At 43.6% G+C, this 25,772-nt stretch overlaps 1 protein-coding gene and 1 long non-coding RNA gene across 4 annotated transcripts in view; both read left to right on the top strand.

The window, feature by feature from the left end:
- The window catches only part of LOC118174102, a 272,434-nt gene that overhangs the window by 228,373 nt on the left and 18,289 nt on the right, over positions 1-25,772 (top strand). The window lies entirely within an intron of this gene.
- Positions 719-21,589, top strand: LOC118174116. Its single transcript, XR_004754548.1, has 4 exons — positions 719-879; positions 12,117-12,119; positions 18,235-18,246; positions 21,580-21,589. It is a non-coding gene; the product is annotated as an uncharacterized LOC118174116 (long non-coding RNA).

The following is a 25,772-nucleotide window of genomic DNA, read 5'->3' as shown; positions in this document are numbered from 1 at the left end:
ATTCTCAGAGGTTGCATGAGTGCTTCTTTCCCATCCCCCAACCCTTGTGCGGTGGGCACCTTGAGAGGTGGCATTCCTTCTGCGTAGAGCCTCGAGGAAGAGCACAAGAGGACCCAGCTTCCTTTGGGCTGCTGCACTGGGGTGACAGGAGGAGTCCCCAATGGCCACCATGTGCCTTTAACATTTGTGAAAATAGACTGAGGGGTGAAAATAGGAGTGTGTGAGTGATTATAGGTGGCTAATTTCTTACGTTAGGAGTGAGTTTCTATATCTGAGTAATTGGTAATGACCAACATGGAGAAGGCTGAGGTACTCAGCAATTCTTTACCTCTGTCTGCACGGGTAGACGGGCTTCCCAAGTCCATTTCCCTGAACCTGTAGATGGAGGCTAGGGGATCAAAGTCCCACCGACCGTCAGTGAAAAGCATGTTCAACACCACCTGATGAATCTAAACAGTTACAAGTCTATGGGACCTGATGACATGAATCTCAGGGTCTGGAGGGAACTGGCTGATGGTAGTGGCCAAGCCTCTCTCCATCATAGTTGAAAAGTCCTGACATTTGGGTGATGTCCCTGGTGAGTGGAAAAATGGAAACATCATGCCCCTACTCTTCAACAATTAAAACAAAGAATTGAACAAAGAGCACCACTCTTCAACGATTAAAACAATGAGGAGACGTTTCTTCTCAGAAAGAGTGGTGAGGCATTGGAACGGGTTGCCCAGGGAAGCAGTCGAGTCACTGCCCTGGGGGTGTTCAAGGAAAGGTTGGACCTGGCGCTTAGGGACATTGTTTAGGGGGTGACATTGGTCGTAGGGGGATGGTTGGACCAGATGATCTTGAAGGTCTTTTCCAACCTTAATTTGTCTATGATTCTATGTAAGCAAGGAGGTTGTGCACAGGGAGATGAAATACGGATGGTGTTTGTGCAGGTGATGAAGTTATGCCCTAGAGGTGGGACTTGGGTTCCCTTCTTACCCGTTGCCTTTGAATTAGGTAAATACTGCCCGTGTGCAGTGAGCTTTCCTCTGCTGCATGGGAAACACAGAAATGTGTTTCTCTTCCCTTTGTTCTGGATTTGTTGTACCAACAGTGCCTTATGTCCTTGGAAAGGGCATTTACTTCTCCTGATGGCAGTGTGGGTCCCAATGCATTCACCCCCTGAGCGTGGCCGAAAGCAATACCTAAATCCAAGAAGATCAGAAGGGACATCTTAGTTGGGTTAATTTAATGTGAAAAAGTCAGTCTAGTTCTAACATTTCACAGGTGGAAAGCCACAAAATGTTTGACAAGCTGAAAGCTCAATGTGATTTCAGTTACACAGACACTAATGTCAAATAAGCAATTATACAGAAGTCAAACTTCTCCTGTAAATTTGTAACACAGTAGAAGAACATTATGCATAATTATGTTACATATCATTTTAAGGATGAAGCTCATATTCCAGGCTCCATTAGCTTTCAGAGTCTTTGTAATATATCTGTAGAACACATCCTAAAAAGTTAGAGACAGGATTATCATTGATTTTTATTCACAGCAAGAGAGATTCAGTTGACAATTGATGCTGTCGTTTCATTTCTCTTTCTTTAATGACATGTTGCCTTAAATCTTGGTATCTCTATCCAATAGGACTCACATTTATTTTTGCATATATTTGTGACCTAGTTAAACTTGTCTTAGGGCTCTGACACTGGGGGGCTGATGCAGCGTGCTGCCGTGACTCAGCCCTTGCTGCTCTTAGGTGGGTGCCTGCTGTAGCCTGAGCTTGCTGCTGGGGGCAAGCCTAGGAATCTGCCTTGCCCTTGCCATTCATAGCCTGACATTGTAACCTAACTGGCTATTTAACTATCCTTGGCCATGAACTGGAGCGACTGAGGAATCGGCCTGTGGGAAAGCTATTTGCATGTGATAGTAACTTAAGCCTCATTTAGTCTCCTGAAGCCCCATCTTCCCTTTTCTCCTGGCAACTCCACCCCAAGCACTGAACTTGTCCTGGCCCTAACTGCACCAAGTGCCCACTGCTTCTGCACACTCGATGTTTGCCACCTGTAGTCAGGAGCTTGCCTTGCAGTTGTGGCTCTTTCGGAGAGCTGTTGTGAAGGAGGTACGTGAAGGCGATGATCCTGGAAAAAGAAGGCTCTAAAGATCTGCAGGTCACCGTGTGTGGTGTTGGTGTCTGCAGAATGTCCGTACCTGAAGAATCTGCCAAGCACTATTTCCTTCCTGGGGACGTGTGTTTTGGCACCCTATCCATTAGCACTCCCTGAGACAGGGAGACAGAGCTGTGAGATGGAAATGTCTGACCTCTTGTAAATGAGGTTTTTATTCTCAGCGAGCTCAGTGTCCTGTTCCGTGTACAGTTAATATTCTTCTGCATCAGGAAGAGCTGCTCGGATACATGGTCTCAACTGATTCAGGCTTCAAGCTGGAAAGTTTTTCGTGCTGTTTATAGATAGGGATGGTGGCTCTGCGTGTGCTGGTGTACATTGTTCCTAAAGGTAATGACATTTCCTTTAGACACCTAAGTTCTGAACCAAGAATCTTGTTTCTGGAGGGCTGTGAAACGCACGTAGCGCTGCACTGAATCGATGGAATTAATGAGTTCTCTCTACCTGTTTTGTTCGCTAATGTCTGCTCTTCTGAATTGGTTTGTTTTGCCTAAAACACATGCTGTATCAACCTAACTGTGTAGTTCTGGGCTAGAAGTCAGGTTTTCTGTGTTGCTATCAGGTCTTCAACTTTTCAAAATGAAAGGTATTTAATATTCTGGGTTTGAGCCAATTTCTTAATAAGAATAATGTGTTATAAATTGCTGAAAAAATAAATGGCTTCTGAAATGTGTTTCAGAGGTAGAAATTAAGTTTTGAAAGTAGAGGCACTGAGAGGAAAATCTGTAGATTCAGAGCAGAAAAGCGACTAATCAGATTTTGAGGTAGAATTGGAGTTCAATGAGACATTCTGCAAAAGTAGAATATAAAAGAAACTGCTGCACCTCTGGGCTGGTGCTTCTGCTTACCTTGTAGACATGTACACCTGGTTTTTTAATAAAGTCATGACCAACTTATAGAGGACAAAACACAGCTAGGGTACTGCAATACAAATCGCCTCATCATCATGAATTGATCCTTGTAGTGAGATAAAGGCCGCTGACCTTGGTTCTGGTATAGTGCAGCAGGTGGTAATGGGAGATACAGAAACACGAGGCCTTTGAGTGCTGTATCACCTTAATCATTTCTGTGGTGTTGTAATACTGACTTTGTTGGTCCATGCTGAGTACTGACCTGATCCCTTTCCCTCTGTTTCATTCAGACTGTAAGTAGAGAAACCCCAGCCATTTGCAGGAGCAGGTATGATTCAGTAGCAGCACAAGCACGTTCTCTCTTTGCTGTGTGAGAATCTGCCTGTAACAGGCGATGTACTGACCCTTATAAAATGCCTTTTATATAAGTATATTTGTTATCCGCCACCGTCAAAGAAACAAATGCTTTCTCTCCTGTCTGAGATGAAGTGCTCTGAATGACAAACACAAGATGAACGATCCAGTAATTTGCTGATTTAAGGTGTGGGAGGTTGATTCACACTTTACAGAAACAACAGCGATGGGTCACTCCTCCAGTGCAGAATTTGTAGACCTTGGATAAATAGAGGAGCTTTTGACTGTACTTTTGTACCATAATTCCATAAATGGAGATAGAAAATGAATACTATTGTATAGAGGCCTTGTTGTTGAAAGTTGGTACTTGGATATGCAGCACGTCTGCGAGTTCACAGGTCCTGCTGATGAATGCTGTTCTGTGATGGAAACAACTGCTGACAGTATGGCACCTGCCTAATAAGCACTTCCCCTCTACTGGCACTGTTTTCTGGAACAGTATTACGTATACTTACCAAAGACCAGTTGGACTCATCTGATTTATCTCTTTTGCCTCCTTCATTGATATTTTGGCCCTTTCAGATCCATTAACAACCGTGTTAGCTGTGTTGGGTCTCTCCTGAAGCACAGTCTTGAAGCATGGTTGTGTTTGTAGGGATGCACCAAGATGGGGAGTTGTTGCGTCACATCCCTCAAACTCCTGTCCTGGAGGCTTTGGGGAAACGGAATACCTGGGTATAATGGGATGGATTTGGAAGGAAGGGGGAGACTGAGAAGGAACAGCTGTCATTTCCTGCCTGGCAGCTCTCTGACTGCCATTGGCTTTACCGGAGAACGTGAGGAAGGTGTTGGTGCTCAGTTTCTGCAGTCACAAAGCACAGCTAATGACAACTTCAGACTCCTGGTCCTAAGTGATGCTACGTGCCCCAGCCATGCAGGCAGCCTCCCGAGTCCGCTTCTGTTTGTGTCTGTAGCTGTGACTGGGGCAGGGAACCCTCCCGGACCCAGCGCTGGTCGTACACAAGTGGAAGCTCTCTGGAAGTGGTGAAGGCTTGACAGAGAAGGTTTGCTCCATTTCAGATACTGCAGAGAGAATAGCTCACTCGCATTTTAACACTGCCCTTAAGGAAAGGTACAAGTCAATATTACTTCAAGCAGAATAAAAAGCGGTGTGTTGATAGAATAGTAATGATAGAAACACTGAACAGCTGCCTTCTTCTGTGGGACTGCGCTGGTGCATTTGCCCTCCACCCTCCGAGAGGCGCAGCTCGTGGCCGTGCAGGTCCCACAGACGTGCTGGCGGAGCTGTGGCCGAGCTGCTGACTGCTCGCTGTGCTGCTTCCTCTGCCCATGCATCTGCCGGGCCTTCTTGTAATACTGCTTGCCAAAATTCGCTTCTGCAACAGAGGTAGAGTTGGGGAGTTACCAGGAAGACAGCTCGAAGATGTTTGGACACAGCACCTGGAGGTGAGCTGACCACATCTACCCCAGCGGGCAGGCAAGGCCGGCATAAGTCTTTCACCTCCAGCTGTTCACACAAAATAAGGATCTTTATCTCCTATTTAGTGTGTCCTAAAAAGGTAAAAGTAAAGACTGGAAGGTTGTCAAGCTTGCCATAAATGTCATCTCAAAGTCTTTCTGCCTAGTGAATTTTATGGTCAGGAGCTATAAAGTAATGACAGGAAGAGGAATTTCAGTATGGATAGCTCTGCTAATTGAGCTAATAAAACCTTCCAGTGAAAATGACAGATAAAAGGCACAATGGGACTGGATTTCCACTGGCTCCTAGGACAATATTCAGAGGAAAAGCTTGTTTGTTTGTTTGTTTTTTTCCTGGGAAGTGTATTCACTCACATCTTTGTTTCCCCTTTTCTAGTCCAGTTCTTAAAATAAGAACACCAGGATATGTGCGGAAAAGTGAGCTTACCATTGAAATTGTGAACTACTTTTCAGAGCAGTGCTAATAATCTGATTTCAAAGCAATCATTGAGTACTTTCAAACATGTTTCAAACACCAGGTGCGCGTGTTCCTAAATGTTTCCTGGTCAGATGAAGCAGAACCTTGATGGTCTGACAGGGGAATAGAGAAAAGGAAAACAGAGAGAGGCAGGAGGGGTGAGAATGGGAAAGACTGAAAAAGGAAAATGGGTGAAAAAGCAGTGCTTCCTGCTTGCTTGGCTAAAGAAGAGTCTTCAGAGCAGTTGGATGCGAGTCACAGATGGAATCTGATATATGAAAAGAAATACAGCAGTGGATGATGACCAAGCAATGTTCTTCAGAGTCCCCTGACAGAGAAGTTAAAACAGGATGGTTACAAGGGAATTTAATCACAGAAAATGTTGCAGAATATTATTCTAATGATAGAACACATAAAAGAAAGTGAAAAGAGAAGCTACCTGGAGACTAGCTGTGTTAGGTGTGGTTTTTTTTCTGTGAATTGATAGTAACTTAAAGCTACAAATTGAAAGCTAGAGACAGAAATTTTCCCTACTGGACAGAAATCGAATCTCTCTGTGCACTCTATGCTATCCACCCGTACACACACTCCAGCTGATAGAGTGGCAGGTCTCTTGCTCTGCACCCCCTTGTTTCAGACAAGGGGAGTAAGCTGACGTTGTGCCGTCCTTTGCAAGTTCTTTTCTAACCCCTTTAATACAAAGGGATTGTAAAAATCTCCAAAGAATATGCTGAAGTTTAATGAAGTTTTTACACTCAAATGACTGCTGCCTGTATTGGGGCAGCTTCTCTTTCCTCTCTGTACAAACTGCTAAAGATCAGCCTGACATTTCCCCTGACCATATCTCAGAAAGCTGAGGGAACAAGAGATTTGCTCAGGGTTAGTCTGTGGAGTGCAAATGATAATTTATGCAGTTTATGCATAACCTTTTCCGTTCGGACCTTCCTCTTCAATATTAGGGTAACTGTTTTCCTGGCAGGAGCCCGTATATTGCAACTGTCCGTGCATAGCTTTTTGGGCACAAAGAGCATCCCATGAGTTGGTGGGTGCTGGGCATGGATGTTGTGTTCAGGGACTGAAACTGGGTGGATCCGTATTGTTCCTCATGAGACAAAGAGAAACCTTTGTTTTAGGATTAAAAGAATGATTTTCTGCCTGAAACAGACACATATTCAGCCTATCCCAGTCAAATCCCATATATTTTGCTTTATTGGAATAAGGACATGTATTTTAAGCTTGCCTCCCGCACTGTCATGTATTCATCTTAACGGGAGAAGCAAAGTTTGTTCCTCTCAAACTGAAAAGATGTGCTTGTATCCAAATACCTTAGGATAGATTCTTTTGGTCTATGAGAGGTGGATTTATTGGCTTTTCTGGTCAGCCTAAAATGCTGCATGTCAATAATTGATCTCTTGAAATTTCTTTTCCTGTAAGATGAATTAGCAAGAATCAAAATTCTTGAAAGCCCTACTTCATTAACGTGTTCCTCCCTGTACTTTTAGGGGAAAACAGATGCTTTTGAATGCTATTAGACGCTGCCAGGTGGTGAGGAAGGCAGGTTCCTTAGGCTTCTGATATTCTCGGGGACCACGTGTGTTTGACCAGTGTATCGATCCTAATTTGGCTGTTGTTTCCTTGTGCATGTCAATGATTTTAATCAATTAAAGAAAAACTGATACTTAGAGCAGAATCCTGTATATTCAAAGCCCACCTAGATGAAGCAGGAATTAGTGTGGAATAGTTGTTCAAGCTCAGTTGTAAGTAAGGATATGGAGGCAGTCTGAAAAGCTGGTGACCTCGCGAGCTCCGGCAGCTCTACAGCCCCAACAGGACAGTCTCCTACAGCTTTTTTTTTTTTTTTTTTCCCTTGGTGGGGCTCAGAGCCCAGCCAGCTTCGCTATTAGGGCATGCACGGACCCACGTGTGGGAGCTGCTCCACGTGAGCCATGGTGGTGAATAGGAAGGCAGATACCTCAAATGGAGCCCGGAAGCAACTTCCACCCCATCCTTCTGGAGAAGGGGACTCCGTTCCTTCTGCTGACTTCACTGCCTGCAGATGTGTTGTTAAATATTGCAGGAGCCACTGCATTGCGTTTGGTAGGAATTCTGAATTAGTGGCTTGAGAGCAACCCAAGGTAAATAAAACCCAATTTCAGAAGAAGGCACAAGAGCTGCCTTTTGCTGACTAAGTTGCAGTTGGATTTATATTTTTCTGAATTCTAAATATGGAGGTTTACCTTTTGATAAGACCCTGGATGTTTTCAGCCAGCCCTGAATCTTCTCACCAAGGCTGTGACATTTTCCTAACAGCCTTTCTATTTCCAGTAATTTTAAATTTTGTTCAAAACCATGTTATTGTTATGTCTGAATTGTAAGGTTATAGCAAGGGAACGAAGGCCTGAATGAAGGACAGTAGGGGGTGAAAAAAAGAAAACACTGCGTTTCACTTTGAAGAATTGCCTGATCACTCTCACATGTTTCTTGTCTGTGCTAGTTAAAGCTTGATTTTTACCCTGCTTGGTTTAATTTCAGACAGACAAAACAGGAGCTGGAGGAGGATCTTAGTCTCGTAAGCAATGCAAAGATCAGACCTGCTCTGAAGATAGCTCAGCTTCAGTTTCAACATCGCAGGTACTTTCTTATCTTTTATTTCACACTTCAGACTAAAAATGAAAGCTACAGCTTCACAAAATAATACTTCCCTTCCACTATTTCTAGTTCGAAACACTTCATACAAGCATCAATTTTCCTCACGACAGCCCAGGCAGTCAGTGCAATTTGCTGTTGTGAGTGGCGGCCAGGTGCACACCGAGGCAAAGCATCGCGTGTCGCATGTTTGGGTCAGCGGTGGGAGCAGGGCCACGGAGTCCTGGGGCTGGCCTCTGGCTGGAGTAGTGGGCACTTAGAGCTGGAGTTTGGCAATGCTGGTGAGAAACGAAGTTAAAAACAAAATTGGGCCCTTTTCTGGCAGCTAGCAGAGCTAAATTGAGCTGGCCAATTTCTGATAAAATCACGGCGGGGAAAGCAGAACAGCAAATCAGAACTTTGTTTTTCCTTCAGTTCCTGTACTATTTTAAGTCATCTTGACAGCTTGTTAAATACCAGTCTGGAGAACGGCTTGAAAGACTGCCTCCAGCTTGTGATGTTTGCCAGAGGAGTCCTTACGTGGGAGCATGGCCAGCAGCAGTGCCCTTTTCCAGAGAGAAGCCAGACCTTGCCCAGGGACTCCGTGTCCACGCACCTTGGGTACCTGTTCTCCTTATGGAAGAACCCCCAGTCTTACCAGTGTTACATCCTCTGATTATGCTGTATGACTTTCTGTGTATGCTTTGAATACCACATTTTAATGTTTCCAGGCCTGCATATGTAGTGATAGCTACAAAATACCTTTTGCAGTAAGTATGTTATACAGGTATATTGTAGAACTCTGTGATACACCACTAGTGGGTTATTGGTCATAGTCATGTCCAGCCAGCACACAGTTACAGCAGTAGGAAAATGTTTGTTCTGAATATCCAAATATACGTATAATTCTGAGAAAACAGCCTTATTACCATCTTGGGAGGTAAGTGACAGTCACACCGTCTAGCTTGGTATCTTTAAGCACTCGGGTGCTCGTGTAAGACGTGAGACTTACCAGCCTCTCAGCGGAGTATAGCAGACCTCTTCTCTCCATCTGGGCACAGAAAGGTGATTACATTTCATTTCCTTTATAACTTTTCTGTGACAGACTTTGAATAAGCCAGGCAGGTCAATGACAGCTGGATTGAGAATTCAAAAGATCATTTACAAAGGATTATAGTAAATGAAAGTGTCGTGGTTTTCCTTTACAAGGCTTTGTGGTAGTTGCACTGTCTCATTTTCTGTTACCAGTGTGTGCTGTAGGGTGAAAAAGCTTTCTTGTATTTAATTCTGAATAGTATTCCTGATGTCTAGTAAATCTGGTAAGAAGTGAGCACAGGAGCATGGAGTGTCAAGTATGATAATTCTGCTGATGTGGATCTCTTTTTCATAGTGAAAATGTTCTATAAATTATTTATTTAGTCAACAGGACTCTGCAACAATACCGTGTGATATTATAGTTTAATGTGATGGAGTTGAAATCACACCAGAAGTAATGGCTTTTTTTTTTTTTTTTTAATCAGAGGAAACCTGAATTTCTTCATGTTTGAGGAAAATATGTATCAGCTTTTATCTCTGTGCTCTCTGCAAGTATGATCTAACATTTGGATTTACTAAATCTCACATATTTGGAAGAAGAATATCTAAACCAATTAATATTATATATGATAAAACCATTCTTCCTTCCATGGCTATCACGTGTTCTTTGAGGTCTGTACCATGAGAGACTTTATCTTTGATAAATTGGTCTTTAGAATTTGGAGTGACTAGGAATTGGTGGCTCTTGATCCTCCAGATAGTGTGTAAGAGAGAAAAAGATCATCCAGCAGAGCTTTTAAAATCTCAGCATTTGTGAGGTAGTACAGAGACTAAGTTTAGGACTGAGAGAAAGGACTTAGAGAAATGAGACCTCTCTGTAATAGAAACCACAAAGACCACTGTGATTTCTGGCATTATAAATACTGTGTTATTTAGTTCTGTTTAGAGCAGGCCTGAATGACATTTCGGCAGTAGTGCTCCCTTTTACCTCTCATCTGAAAATGGTGAAAAACATATAGCAAAGACTAGAACAAAAGGGATTTACAATGATCAGCATTTTGCATAATTTGCTCAAACTTTTATAAAATCAGATTCAGATACATGCTGTAAATGACCTTCAGTTTTCAAAGGCATGGAGGAACATAGTGGTGCACTTCCACCATAACAAAGCTGACATCCACAGCCTACAGACAGTGCAAAACCAAAACCGTAAGTCAAAGTCTTTCACTAATCTTGCTTTAGGCAGTATTTTAAGGGGTGGCGTTTGGGTTAGTCCCATGGGAATTTCATGACAAACCACTGAACATGAGCATTTGCATGTGTTGAGTTACAGCAGTGCTCAGAAGCAATGTGTGGTGCTGGCACAGCAGTGTGTGTGCTGTCTTTTACTGTTTTGGAGAACTGACAAAAAATATGGAGAAGAACCTTCGGTCACTATTTAATCCCTTCTCCTTCTCCAAACAAGCGTACCAAACTGAAGCACTCACCGCACCAAGTCCATGTGTTTCTCTTCGATGTGAGAAGCAGGTTTTATCCGATACACACTGCGTAAGTTCTTCGGACAGATGACTGACCTCCTCTTCTATCTTGTCTCTGGCATAGCTGTGACTTGCTCTAACTTCTGGTTATGACAAGCTATGATAGCTATGACTAGCTGTAACTGGTGGTGCTAGTCAACTTGAAGGATCTAGCGCAAGATGTCCCTGTTTTCATGGGAAGTATATCCCCACTTAATTTCCAGAAAAATTAGCAGTGCTTATGACAGATTGTGACTACCTGGAAGAGATATTGGAGCTGTCATCATGAACAACTGCTTTTATCAAGGGTATCCTGCCTTTCTTCTGTGCAGGTAATTCTTTTCTTGCCAATACTATATAGTTAATATCCTGTTCTGTGCTACAAGTAGTATAAATGCTATAGAAAATTTAATAAAGGCAGACTGTAAACATACATTTTAGCATCAAAAGCTTTGACGCAGCTATTGAGATACCTTGGACTATCTTCAGTTATGGCATTAGTTGATTTCCTCTCATGCAACAAAATAATACATTTCCGAAACATCTCATTTCCTAATCCCTTTGTGTTCCTCAGATGAACACTTCCATGTTAGTAAAAATGACTGGTTTTAGTGATTGAACACCAAATGTGAACCCATCACCTCTCCCGAAAGCACCAACGAACTTCTGAGGAGCTGAAAACTTGCTGAGAATTCAGTGCCACCAGCCCGCTTTAAGTTTGTGCTAAACCTCTGCGACGTGTCAGCATAAGCAGTGCCTGCAAAGCATCCAGGCAACTCTCATTTGCTTCCTGCACCCACTCCATTGAGTTGTTTTTATTATGCATTTAATGCCCACTGTACTCCAGTGGCCTTGATTGCCAGAATTTATGTCTATTTACAGTGCCATTATTAGCATCCAAGTACATGTTGTTATTATGTTGTTTTTAACATCCCGAAATCATATAGCTGAAAGTTTTCAATTAACACACTCGGTTGCACAGTATGCAGTATTGGATAGGATAATGAAACTCCTTCTTTCTGGTTTTATTGACCTAATTGTATAATCTGTATCACTTTATTAGTTTGTTAAAGTAATCCTTCCCTCCCAACCTATCGAACTGATACTGCACAGAATGATTTACCTTTACTTCACCCTCCCTGCAAGTGAAGTATTTTGGGGCTTTTTTAATGAGCTATTTGTATTTGGGGAACATCATTTTCCTTATTACGTTTAATTCTTTATGAGTCATTAACTTCTGATGACCATGTGCTGAAGGGGACCTTCCCCATGACATGGTACCTCCATAGTCACCTAAAAACCAGATACAAGTCAGATTTTTTCTGCTTCGCTGTCCTGCTCCACTTCAGCTCCATAGTCACAGGCTGCTTTTAGTCCCCACCTGGAGCACCCAGGCTCTCTCCTACATCCTGTATCTATCATGTAGGTGTAATCATGGAGAAAGTGTTGGCAATAAAGAAAGAAAACAATTTCATACATTCTTACAGTTGAAGACCAGTTGTTAAGGTATGTGTAAGTTAAAGTTAGCCTTTCTTTCAACAGAACTCTTTATGCTGTGATAGGGAGGTTCAGAGACGTTTGCAGCAGGTACTTTTCCTCTTCTCTAGAGGAAGTGCCTCCTTTTTGCAGCTTACAAGGTTGCGTGAGGCACTAACGTAACATTTTTGTACTCATATTTGAAATCCTGCAATGTTGTGTTAGAGAGAGATTGCTATTGTGTCAGGAATGTGTTCTGTAATAATAGCTCCGGTATTTCTACAGGCATCTGTGAATAGGTGTCGGACTCCTGGTTTGATTATTTTCTTACTCCTTCCATTGCGGTTCCCTTGTTATCTCTGAACCATTTCAGAGGCTTTAGGAGCTGCACTTTTAGAAACCGACACAAATTCCACAGTCCTGAACCTAAACAGGTCCTTCTGTGAGTCCCCTGCGCACAGGGACACCCAGCTTACTTTTCTTGGTACCTCGTCTCTGCAATGGCCCCTAAAAAGAGCTTCCTAGGTACCCGCATAGTTAGGGGAGTTTTCACAGCTAAACTTTGCATGCATGCACTGAATTTCAGAGAACATTCCCAAGTGTTTGCATCAAGATCTTCTCAAGTACTCAGATATGAATGTTGTTTGCATAATAATTATCTCTAGATGTAATTGCTGAGGTTTTGAAACAGGAATTTCTGAATAGACGTTTCAGTTATTTACAGTAAGTGCAATAATATAATCCCTGCTGGTTTACATGTGTCTCTCTGCAAAACATATTTATAAATTGGAGAAAAAAAAAGCAAGGTGCATTTTTATGCGCATCTCTGCTTATTTGTGCTAGTGCAGGAAAAGTAGGAGCAGCACTTAAATAAGACAAGTTTACATCTTCGTAGTTAACAGGAGCAGCAGGAGGAAAAGTCAATACAAGCATGGGCATTGTCCAGCATGACAAATGATATTCTGAGTTAATGCAACACACTTACTGTAAAATGACTTTTTGAAGCAGTTAATAAAAGATAAATCTGTTCACAGAATTCAATACTTGTACAGAAGCCCTTCGCTGCTTTTTAAAGGTGAGAATTTCAGCCTCGATGCATTGTTTCTGCTGGTGTTTGTGAGGCTGTCGGGACCAAAGCAACACCTAGAGAAGAAAAGGCAGCTTGGCCCAGAAACTCAGAAATTTTTCTTCATTTTCTGGTTTTGTTCCCACTCCCTCTAGTAATCCTTCATGCAGAAGCATTGTTTAAGTTGTTGGAAACTCCTGCTAGACTGAGATGTGGCTTTGAGACAAGCCCTTTGGGTAGGGGAAGGTACCTCTGTGCTTCTGGGGAAGGACTGGAGCCCTCCCGGCCCCTTGCCCCCTCCCCTGCCTGGAGCAGCTCCACAGCGGTCCTGGGGCTCCCTGCATCTGGGGCCTGAGGCTGAGGGTAGGTGCAAGAGTGCCTCTGAGTGAGTGCTCTCCCAGTCCAAGAAAAACTGCAGTTTGGGAGTTCTGGTAGCTGATCCATCCTGAGGGTACAGCCAGCTCTACAGTGACTTCCCAGACAGGCAGGCGCATGGATGCATGCGCCTGAAACCTGGGCTGGCCACTCCCCAGGAAATTCAGACATCTAGAAGCATGTTTTCATTTATTTTCCTGGTGAGCGTTTAAAATTTCAGTTAAAAGCAAAGCTTTTAATAAATTGGGATTCAGTGAAAAATGCTGTTTTATTGCCACTTTTATAGTAGACTTTGATTTTCGAGTTTAAATAAATAACAAGGAATGAGATTTTATTTTAAAATTGGTTTTAAATTCTGAAAATATGAGAATCTATTGCATGAGTGAACATCTGAAGCTGTTTCTGGAGGTGTTTCTGGCTGGTGAGAGACATCTGCCTGGGTCAGCGGAGCGGTAAGGAGGGCAGGACACCTGCGTGGCTGGAAAGGCAAGCGCATGATAAAGGTTGTCCTGCAGGGTAACCTCAGGTAGGCTGGCCACAGCGATGGTGTTTTAAAGATCAATTTTATGTTTCATCATTCCTGGCATTTCAGGGCCGGGGGGGGTAAAAATACACCAAAGGATGCCCAAAGTTACGGGGGGTTATTTTGGTAGTTTTGGTGAGTAGGAGGGCAGAACTACTACCGCCGTGTTGTCACCCAAGGCTCCTGTCTCTTACAGTCCAGACTCCTGGTTCAAGGTAGCAAATTTTGCACAAGGTTTTGTATTTTGTTGTGTTTCAGTAGCAGATTTTTCCTCTTGGTCGAGTCCAAATGCAGGCTCATAAAAGTTTAAGCTTGCATGAATGATCTTCCAGCTTAGGAGCTGAAATTAAGTTTGTTTTGAGCCAGGATTTCTCTAAGAAGCCTGCAGGCATCGCAGTAGCGGTTTAACTCTGGTTTAACTCCTTCCTGATGCACTGCTTGAAGCTGGGGATGCACGTCATGGACGTGCTGTAGGTGGGGTCGCATTTCGGATGTGTCACACAAGGACCTGGTTAGAAGAGGGCTGCAGGAGGTCCCATGCTGCGACCTGGTGACTTGTTCTGGCCAAGCGCCTCCTGAGCATCTCACAGGGTGGGTATTTAAACAGCACTTGCCTTTGGACAGTGTTTGTGTTCAGTTCTCACCACGAAGCTTGGCTGAAATTGCCATCTGCCGTGAAATAACTGCTGTCAGCCGCATCAGGAACGACTGAAGTGATCTCTTTACCTGTCTGATATTCATGAGTAACAGTATGAAGTGCAAAAGCTGTTAAAATTTTTCTAAAATGTAAGACGTGTGTCACCTCCCTGCACTGTGTTTTTCCTGACTTGGCCTCTTATGTAAAACAATAGGGAAATGTCAACTGGAAGTAAACGGCTGTGCCTGATCCCTGTCACGCAGGCACTGACACCTCAAGCGTGAACGGTTGTTTCAAGCAGCCTTCTTGTGGGGAGTCTTGAAATTTTCCTTTAAACCTTGATATGACCCCAGCCATGGCACTCCCAGCCAAATCCCAAGTGACTGGCAGGGCAGTGAGACCTGATCAGCACTGGATTCAGCTTCTTTTATATATAAAAAAGCTATTAATATAAATATTTGTCATTAGTACTAAATTAAACTGTGAAGAAACATCAGAAAGAAAATGCCCTATTAGTTGATGTAACCTGGGGAAAGATGGATGTATAATATCTTCTTGCCAGGGTTTGTTGCATTTCCTATAAACAGAAGAAACAATCTCAGCAGAAAAAAATGTTGGCTTGAAAATTCAGGACAGCCAAGATTCAAAGAGGCAATGGCTGTTTGTTGCAGGGAAGAAGTTTTTTTTTTTATTTTCTTTGAAAAACACAGAGCACACTGGGTGGGTCATCCCATAGCAGACCTGAGGAAAGCCATGCACAGAGGTAATTGGATATTTGCTTGGTTGCTTTTCTTGTTTCTAATGGAAATACAAATGAAAACTATACACCATTAATCTTTAGTTCAGTTTTGCTAAGTATTGAGCAGCATTTGAAAACAATTACTTTACTTCAGCAGTAGAAGTTGCTGGGGAGAGGGATTTAGCAGCTGCTGCAGCCCAGGATTTGTACAAGAGCAGGCTTCTTTCTTGTTTGTATAGCAGGGGTTACAAAACAGGCAAAATGATTTACTTAGGGCTTCCAATTAGAGCTCAGAACTCAAGAAATTCGGGTTTTGCCAACTTGTTTTTCTTTTTTTTTCAACTGATCCAATCAAAAATATATTATTTGTATTTGATTCCCAACTTTCAAATGTTAGAACCCATAATTTTAAAAGCATGTTGTTACTCCTGCTTTCTTACCCTGCTCCCCACCACCCATATGATCAGTGAAACGCTCCCAGGTGTTACAGGATTCGGTGTCCAGTGAAACAGATGGGAGCATCCTGTGGATTTCAGCCTTGAGCTCTGCCACGGTGGAAGGCTCTGCACTTTTAGACAGAAGTTATCTTCTGGGTGTTTGTATTTTCACTGTCTGCTGCTACAGTTCCAGGTAATGTTAAGCCGTTTCATATTTGCATAAAAAGATTAACAGAAGGCTTTGACACTCGGCTCTGGAGTGTGCTGGAAGTCAGTGGGAAAGCCAGAAGTCCTGGGCAGACCTTGGGCCCTGTGCCCAGAGCAGGGGCTCGACCCTTCCTTACAGCCAGGGCTGCACACGCTCGGGTATGCCAGTCCGTGAGCTCAGTTAGAACTCAACACAAAAACCTGTCAAGAAGTAGAAAAAGGGGTAGGGTGTGCCAGGAGATGCGCAGATAGCGATGCTGTGGGGCTGCTCTTGTCCCCTAAGGCTGTGGCACCCGGACGCTCAGTATTTCTCTGTCTCCGCACCAGAACTGCTGCAGCAGGGCTGGGGCTGTTGCTAGGAGATGCCTGAATCCCATCACTGGCTTGGTGCTGCTAAACGTGTCTTCCAGAAGGCTCCAGTGTGGAGCAGAGAGAGGGGCTGGACTGTAAAATCACTTCTGGGTCAAGGGAGAGAGAAGAAATACTTGTGGAACTGCTGGGTTTCTGAAAGAATGAGCAAAGTCAGTTGGTGCTTCAGCATATAAAGATGTTTTCTTTCAAATTACCAAGTGAGGTATCACATTTCTTTCATGTAGAGCTCCCAAAGGCTTGCTTTTCCTTTGGGACAACAATTTGGTCTTCATGCTGGAAAAACCTTATTGAGCCCAGCAGGAACCATTACAGGCAGCTGCTGCTCAGTGGGACCAGGCCCCTGGGCCGTCAGCAAGCTTCTGAGCTGGCAGCTGACCACCCAGAGCACGTTACAGACTTCTAATGATAAAATACAGCTTGTGATGTTCACGGTTTTGGCCAGGGAATCACGACAGAGTGAAGTGTTTTGCTGTGTTGAACAGTGTACCTAGTCTCTGAGCCTCAGCTGCCTCAGCTCACCCTTGGTGCTCTCCACAAAAGATATAAAACCAAATAAAGATATGTAATAAATAGGACCTGACTAATTTATTCACGCAATAAAACAGCAATAGCCTAAAGTTAACTGAGCAAAACCAGACTTGCACTAAAGTGCTAAATTAATAGCTCCTCTCTGCACAGCATCTATTGCTCAAGTGCGTTTCCCAAAAGTTTAAAAAGAAGGTGCTCAGTGCAAATGTGTTTTAAAGATTATTAGAAAGGGCAGTTCTTGTGGGTAGTTCTGCTTTCCATTATTTTTAGCAAGACATTCAGAATATTTTAAAATAAATTGCATTAGCAGCTCTTGAACTGCAGTGCATAGCCCCCACTGACTCTGAGGACGTTGAAGACCAGCAGCCCCAATGCCTGCTCTCAGCAGCTAACCAGCAGCTGGAAATTGTTCTCCATCAGATATTTTTGACCTCCTTCCTCCTAGTGTTTTGCTCCTAGCTGTCATCCCTGCCTCGCACCAGCTCTCCTTGATGGCACTGCAGTATTTTCTGTGACAGCAGCCGCAGGTCTCAGGTCTTGCTGTGCTTCCCATTGCAGCTGGGCTGCATGGTGCAGCCAGAGGGAGAGCTGCTGGCCCTCCTCATCTGCAGCCCAGGAGCAACCCAGCCAGCTGCCCCAGGCAGATCAACCAGCATATAAAGCCAGCATAGGGATCTGGTTTGTTTTCTGATGGTAGGGCTTTATCCTGTACGTTTTCTTGGCTAACAGCTAGACTGGCTCTTGCGTTTGCTCTGAGTAGTGCCGCACTCTGCAAGCAGCCCCTCTGTCTGATCACTCTGTCTGATAACGCCTAGACACAACTCCTGCTGCTTGTCTTACCTTCCCGGGCATGGCTAGACCCGCTTACCCACAGTGCTCATCACCCTGGGGTGGTTTGCTGTGAACAAAAGTTAAAGCTGCAAATCCCAAACACCTATTGCAAGAGCAGGAAGGTTGTTTGGGAAAGAAACAGTCTTCAAAAATCAGCTTGCAGGCTGGCTATGTGGAGAGGCCTTCCTTCGTCTCTTCAGGGAGAGTGAGCGTGGACTGTGTCAGACGTGAAAGCTGAGAGGTGAGGCTGGTCACCTTGGCATGGGCAGATGCCAGGCATTATGCAGGTCCTCAGTACAAAGAAGTCGGAAGCACCAGAAAGTTGCTGGTGTCCCATCCCTGGAAGTGTTCAGGGCCCTGTGGGATGGGCAACCTGGTCCAGTGGGTAGCATCTCTGCCCAGGGCAGGGGTTGGGCGAGGTGGTCTTGAAGGTCCCTTCCAACCCAAACCATTCCCCATGATTCTGTAAAAATAGAGGAAGAAGGAAAAAAAAAAAAAAAAAAAAGCATAGAAATGAGGTAACAGGGAAGTAATAGAAATTTAAAAAAGTAAATGTTCAATAAACAATACGGCAAGGAAAAAAAATAGAATAAATTCCTCCCTGCCCTGAGTCTGGTGTAATTCAAAACTAACGTAATTCCTGTTCTGTGCCTGCAGATCTCAGCTGCATGGCCTCTGCAAGATGAGAAATGAGCCTTTGTAGCCTTTCAATATTTTTATTGCTTGCAACATTTGTTTTAGCCACAACAGTGAAGGACCCCTTTAAAAGTAAAATACCGACATATCTGAAGGAAATCAGCAGTCCGCAACATCATTTAGTAGAGAGAGATTTTTATGTTGTTTCACCTAACACATTTTAGTGAGGGATGATATTGCAAAAGAATCCTGCCCAGTCCATCATGCCGTATAATCCACAAACACTGCAGCTGGAGTGGGATTGCATTCACTCTCAGCAGCAGGGCGGCTTCCCTGGGCTGTTACCTCCCACCCTCTGTTTGTTCAATCAGTCTGGCTCTGGTCTGCATGAAAGCCAAGTTAGAGAAAGTGGGAAAACGAATGTCTTCCTCCCAGTGGCGGATCCTGTTTCAGAACATGAGTGCTAAACCTGGTTCTGAAGTGTGAATTGTGGGGTTGAATATAGTAATTCTTGTCTAGAGTGTTCCTCTAAGCTTTGTGGAAACTGCTAACGTCCTTTTACTTATAAATTATAAAAGTTTCTACAGTGTGCCAGGTAATTTAATATTCCCTAGGAATTAAGCCATTCATCCAATCTCCGTCAGACATTTTGATGCTTTTTCCTGTAACAATGCAGAATAAAAGCTCTCCGACAAACCTGCAAAACATTACATTGTCCCTTTTCAATTCTCTCCTTGATTTTTTGCCCCTAGCATACTGCCAAGAAAACATTCAGCAAGAGCTAGGCAGCTACTGTTCTGTAGCCACTGCTTATTGCATTAGTCACAATTATCTCTCTTTACATCCACCTGCTGTTACGCTAGCTCTTGTGGCCTTTTGCAGTTGTGCAAATACATATGCATGCTCTTGAATTCATGAATTGGATGAATAATCACTTTGGAGTCTTTGGTACAAGCTCCCTCCCTCAAGATAAGGATGCGAACAAGTGTTCAATCACAGATTTAAATTGTAAACTCCTCGGAGCAGGAATTGCTTTCTGGTAGGCCTGTATAATGCGTTTTGCACTGGAGCACTGTAACCTGACTTCTGTCCTACTGTGAATAAAAAGCTAATGTTGATGGATTTAAAGCTCTTTATCAAAACCCCAGCAAATATGAAGTTGGTACTTTTGAAAGCAGTAATTAGCACAATAATTGCCAGCTGAAGTTAAGTAATAACCTCTGAAGAAGTTATGAATTAAAGCCCATTAGGGTGGGGGTGGTTATTAAAAATTACAAAGAGATCCCTCTGAATTTGTAGAGGGAAATCCCCTGTCTGAGCATGAGCCCTTATTGTGAAGGGAGCCACCAGCCCGACGCCTTTTCCCCGGCAGAGGCACGTTGGGGAGCAGGGCTTCCCCCCAGGCCAAGGGGGTGTCTGCAAGGCCCATGAGGCAGTGACGCTGGCTCCCAGCAGGATGTGTCCCTGGGGGCTGCCTGTATATGTGTGTATATATATATATACATGTGTATATGTGCCCTGGGAGGCGTGAGCAGGGGGAGGTAATGACTCCAAATCAGTGCTTTGCTCTCGGATTGCAAGAGGGATGGTAGTTCTGAGTGAGCGTATGGTCTTGCCAAATCTATTTGGGCTCACCACTAAAATTGCACAGTCAGTGTGCAGACTGTCATGGATTGTAGCAGACTTTGGATTTTAGTGGTGTAGTTACAGAGCAGAAAATGCCTGGAAAAGGGGGCTTTAAAATGCCAAGGTGTTGTGTGCATTGGGCTGAAAACGGAAGGTGTGACTTGGGTTGAACTTGTGCTGAGAGGAGCAAAGGCAGCCAGCAGCAGGAGTCACATCACTTGACACCAGACGTGTTTGAAGCGCAGGCAGTGACTCCACCGCACCGCCAACGTTTCGGCACACAATGAAGCACACTCACAGTAGCTGAAATCTAGATGCTTTTTTCCCAATAATGATTTACTGCATTGAAAAAAAGAAGTATAGGAAACTTTTGGATTGCGGCCCACGGGGTGGAAGTGAATGATCGCAATGGTTGAGCCATTGTTCACCGTGCTGTCATCATCTATTGGAAAGGCTGAGGTCGTAAGCAGCAGCTGTCCGGGGAGACAAATCAGCTGAAAAAATTATGTCTTACAGGTTTCCAGATACTGACCCAGGGAATATAATCAATTACAAAATCAATGCAATACATGCAGCTTGGGACCTCATTCTGGGCACACCAAGTTTTGAAGGATTCTGGCTGTGCTGGAAAATGTGAATGCTGCCAGAGTTGTCTTCCTGTCTTAACGAAAGGTTGTTTTATAAACTGAAACAATGCAGATTCATACATGTCAGCACCCTGACCTTCTCTGCAGTGTACCGACGGCAGGTTTTCATTGTGTCCTGCTTTTGTCCTAAATAGTGAAATTGGTAAGGAAGGTACAGAAAGTAGAACTGTGCTTTATGCATAAAAATATATCTATAATGTGGTGTTGAGAAGTTGGATACAGGATTGATGTGTGTTTAATGGGGAAATCTTGACTGCAGTGAAGTCAAGGCAAAATTCCCACTGACTTTAGAGGGGCCCCATGTTCCCTCTAGTTCTTCTACCTCCACCTCTTCTTTTGGAGTTGCCTTTTTTATTTTTTTTATTTTATTTATTTATTTATTTATTTTCCCTTTGGACTCCCTAGGATTTTGAATATACTATTTGCTTCCCTAAGAAGTCTTACCTTTCAATGTGTGTACCAACTGTATGCAGCATATTTGCACCTTCCCATAAGTACCTATTAGGTATGTTCTTCAGCATCCCCTTAGCAAAATAGACCTGTTGTAAGAGAGACAAAGACAACCAGACTGAACTGTTGTTCTGGTCAACTCTCTGAGCTTTGTTTGTTTTTAAATGTGCCAGAAAGAGATGGGGTTATAAGTCTAATTAAAAGTCCTTAGGGTTTGTGTCCCTAACTGTCTTGAGCACTTTTAGAAAAGGTAACTCTCTGTAAGCAAGTAGCTAGTGGGCATTTGAGATCTGTTTTCAGGTATGCACCTAAAAACATTTTAATATGCTTTGATGTTCAGGAGCATGATGTAACTGCACTATGAAAATCAATTTTCTTGACTATTCCACTCGAGATCCCCAAAATGGAATATTCACGTCTCCAAGGTCGCTCTGGAATGCCATCTATTGAGTCTATAAATGGCATAAAAGATGCCAGTGCTAGAGATCGAATAAATTCTGTTTCAAGAACGGTTGTTCACAGCATCCTATCAAAAGCGTGGTGTGCATGGCTTAAAAAGTGTGCTCTCTTGTGCCGCATAGAATACAACAGTTCATTTGGAAGGGGCCTTCAAAGGTCATCGAGTCCAACTGCCTGGCCACTTTGGGGCTAACCAGAAATTAAAGCACACTGTCCGTTTCCCCCCCAGATACAGAATGTTGTTGGAGAGTACTTCTCCCTGGGGATAATTCTTGCAGCTGGACAATTCAGCAGAACAGGCATGTTCCAACTTTGGCTAGTAGTACGACAAAGAAGTTAAATAACGGTCTAATAAGAGCTAGAAGCAAGAAAGACTGAACATGGGATACCATACCCTATGAATAAGTACAGCGAATTGGGACTCTCCTCCAAATCTGGGTGCCTTCAGTGCAGATCCTGCCGGCATGTGTGCCTCAGCGACTGCTTGCTGGGGAGAGGTGTGTGACATCTCTACACCTCCAGCAGGGCTGGAATCTGGTCATCCGCATTTATGGGATGCTCCCATTCTGTGCCACCGTGGGGAATGTCTTTCCGGTGGTGCTGGCATTTTGCTCACCCAAACCACACATCCAGGGCTGTAATCCTTTTCTCACAGCACTGTTTCTTCAGTTTGAAACTTCCTCTTGATGCCCTGCAGTGGTCGCTTCTGGGCGGGGGATTTGGGGGCACCTCTCGTTGAGGTGTTGCATGGCTGTTGCAGGGCTTGCTTCCAGGGGAGCCTGGGGGCTGCTCCTGCCCTGCACCTTCTGAGTTTCAAGTCTGCCTCTAGCAGCATGGAGGAAAGAGGCTGAGGGCTATGTGGTAGCCCAACAAGTCCACAGGAGGACGATGTGCCTCCTGGGTGCTGCCCTCCGTGTTAGTGCAGGGACCCGAGAGCAGGCAGCTGGGGAGGCACTCAGCACAGAGCATCACACCAGCAGGCTTGGATTAATGCATAACTAGGAGTGTGATTTCCAGTTTTTATGCAGTGTTGTATATGTGTGTTCACAGAAACCAGCTCTGTATAAACTGAGGAGCACATATTTGCGGGCTTTTATAGCTTTTTTTTTTTTTTTGGACTTTTTTATTTGCTTAGAAAAACTCAGTTTCTGTTGCAGGCAGGAAACACTGCAGCAGCAGTATGTAGCCAATATATAACACCTCTGTGGATTCTGCGACTTGCTCAATGCCTTATGGACATGCTGAGCATTCTAAAGAAAATATTAATAAAGAAAAGAGCATGAGAGGCATAAAGTTCAACCATACCATGCGTTCTTGTTTATAACAAGATTTGTGTTCTCATCTTTTTGGTGTGTCTTTTATTAAAACTGTAATCATTTTGTTCTCTCTTTCCAATTACATACTACTTAACCCCAAGTACCATTGTAACCCATTTCTAAAAGAAATAACACGAGATCCCAAATAATCCATATTATATCCCTCTAATACTGAAGAAAGTTTCATTCATTCTGTGTTGTGTTTAGACCGATGTAGGTTCTGTAATTCTTGAAGTTAGGCAAAGCCTGATGGAAACATTATGTGCTCTTCACTAACTTTTTTTCCCCTACTTTGTATACTTCTAAGAGCCATACTTCCACCCTGTGTCAAGTCAGGAGCAGTCACAAGGATTGTTTCTGGATCACACAGGCACCACAGATCAGTGGGGGCATCTGGGCCCTACATCAGCCATTCCTTAGTCATCTGTTGAAGTGTTGTCTAAACCATGAGATAAATGGTAAATTCAGAGGAAATTAGATGCTGGGGAGATTGTCTTATTTGGAAGCATAAGAAGTGAGAATTTCTGAGTTAAAGGGAATATTTTGAATGCTTCATACTGCTGATGGCTGTTACGGGGTGGAGGAGCTCGCTGCTCTCAGACAGAGTGCTAAAGGTGAGATGAATATCACATGCTTCCTGCACGTCCTGCCTGGACTGTTTAAACAGCTCAGCCTTCGGTGTTCAGAAGCTGCTATTGATCCGATGGGATGGTGATGCAGAAGGACAGGCGGTATCTGTTATCTAAGGGACATTCCTACTGAGCGCAAACAAGTTCTGACTCTCAGGCACTGGAAAGAAACCAAAAATGTGGCGGTTATAGCTGAAGAAGTTGGGAACTGAGGCCTCAATGTGCTGTGGCCAATTTTGGCTTTCCCACGGCGCATTATGCATGGCTGTACTGCTGATGAGAGGTTTGTAGAGGCAGGTAATGGCCGTGGGATTCTTTCCTGCCAGGCAGTTCACCTGGGATGTGCTTCCAGAACAAGGCTGATAAAGCTAAGTGATGATTGCTATACATTCAGCAAATTTAGGGCAACATGAAACCCTTCTTGTTGCAGGCACATTTTGTGCTGGTGCTGTTTGCTCCGGAAGACACGAGAAAGGCTGTTCTTGCTCTTTAGCTTTTTCCAGAAATCTAAGATAACTTTTAACTTGAGATCCATATGTTCATCAGATCGTGATCAATGATAAATAGGTCTGAATCATGACTGGTATTTCGAACATAAGACATTCCTCATAAAGCTATTTTGGACACCGTTATTCCAGGCGCACGGAGCGGTTTTGGCTCAAGTTGAACTGCGTCAGTCACCGAGACATTTATTGCCAGGGGAAGAAACTCCTTCTCCCTCCCCTAGAAGCCAGCAGCGTGTGCCAGCATGTATTTTTACAATATCGGTTTTATAAGAACGGTTTCTCACTTTTACTCATTTGAGAATTGAATTAGCTTTTGCTGCTGCTTCACTGACTCCACAGAACATTTCCCCACAATCGTTTAACACGCTATTAAATTCTGGAGTATGTTGTCTGTACAGCTGATAATTTGATTTTGAGTGATGTTTGTGTCATTACTAAGCATTTTAGTCAGCAACAACAATGTCAGGAATATGGAGCGGGGCTTTTAACAATGAGCTCCAAAAGAGGTTGAGAAACCTGGGTGTAAGGCTGCCCACGAACAGAAGGGATTGCTTTCAGAGCCATCATGTTCCTGGGGCTTCTGAGGCTCGATTCATTTAAACTTGCTGCTTCTGCATTTTCGACAGCTTTGTTAGTTTCTCCTATTTAATCCAAACTGGGCGAAATTTGGTTTCATAAATCTATTTTTAAACAGTTTGGAGCTTCCAAACTGCAAAACATAAAGTACTTTGAGGATCGTGTTTCTCTCCAAATGTCTTTATATTGCACATTGTATTGCGAGGGCTATCACATGCCAGAGAAGATCTCACAGATTATTAACTTTGTCCATCTACTTACCCTCCAGTTCTGGACCTCATTTCCCAGCACAACTGAGCAACTCATCCCACTGAAAATGAATGCTCTTAAAGCCATGCCACGCCACTCTAAAATCACCAAACGTGAGAGAATTGGTGTCCGAGCACCAAAGTTGACAGAGAAGTTATTTTCCTCACTAGCAATTTACCATGTGGAAGTTTTGTACCATTATTTAACAAAAGAAAGATAGGGGAGGAGAGCCTGTTTAACCAGCACTGCACATGGGTCTTTCTGCCCACGGATGCTGACATCAGGACAGACGTGTTTCTGGCTGGGGCACCGTGCTGGGTTCTGGCAGCAGCAGCTGACGAGGTCCTCAGCCCATCCCAAACTCTGCCTTGGGGTCTCCTCTCCACCCTCACCAGAGGGACATGTCTTTTCCATGGCTGTGGGTGAGTGAGTGGTCTAATTAAAGATGGAAAAAAAAACTAAGTGGTAGTGACCAGCTAACAGGCCACGTTGCTTTATTTTTATTTATTTATTTATTTATGGGGATGGGAAAGGTGAGATGGCGTGATTAGCGGAAAACATGGTCCTTTGCTGCTTATTGGGTTTTGTGTGTTTTCGGTTTCTTCCTCAAAGACTTGTCCTAGATAATTCCTCTGTGGCTTGAGAACGCTTTGCTTTGTGAGCATTTAATCCGGTGTAGGATTCAGCAGTAATTAGCCATGTGGATATTTATGGAGACATTGTAACCTGCATTGTTCATGAATATTTCACCGTGGTGGAAATTTCACACCCAATAAATCACTAATGAAAATGTCATTTCCCAGCTGCATTTACCTGATGTGCTGTTAATCTTGCTGTACCCATTGGAGGCAGAATTACTGTCAGATTTGCAACACAGAAAGGAATTGATTTTTAATTAGTGACCCCAATAATGTAGGTTAAAAATTATTTTTAAAATGGTGATTTAATGGTCCTCTTTGCATAATGCTATCGGCTTCATT

This window comes from Oxyura jamaicensis, chromosome 14 (assembly GCF_011077185.1).
Source record: "Oxyura jamaicensis isolate SHBP4307 breed ruddy duck chromosome 14, BPBGC_Ojam_1.0, whole genome shotgun sequence".
In the NCBI taxonomy this organism is placed as follows: domain Eukaryota; kingdom Metazoa; phylum Chordata; class Aves; order Anseriformes; family Anatidae; genus Oxyura; species Oxyura jamaicensis.
Note: the sequence above shows the minus strand (reverse complement) of the source record. Positions and strands in the feature narration are given on the sequence as shown.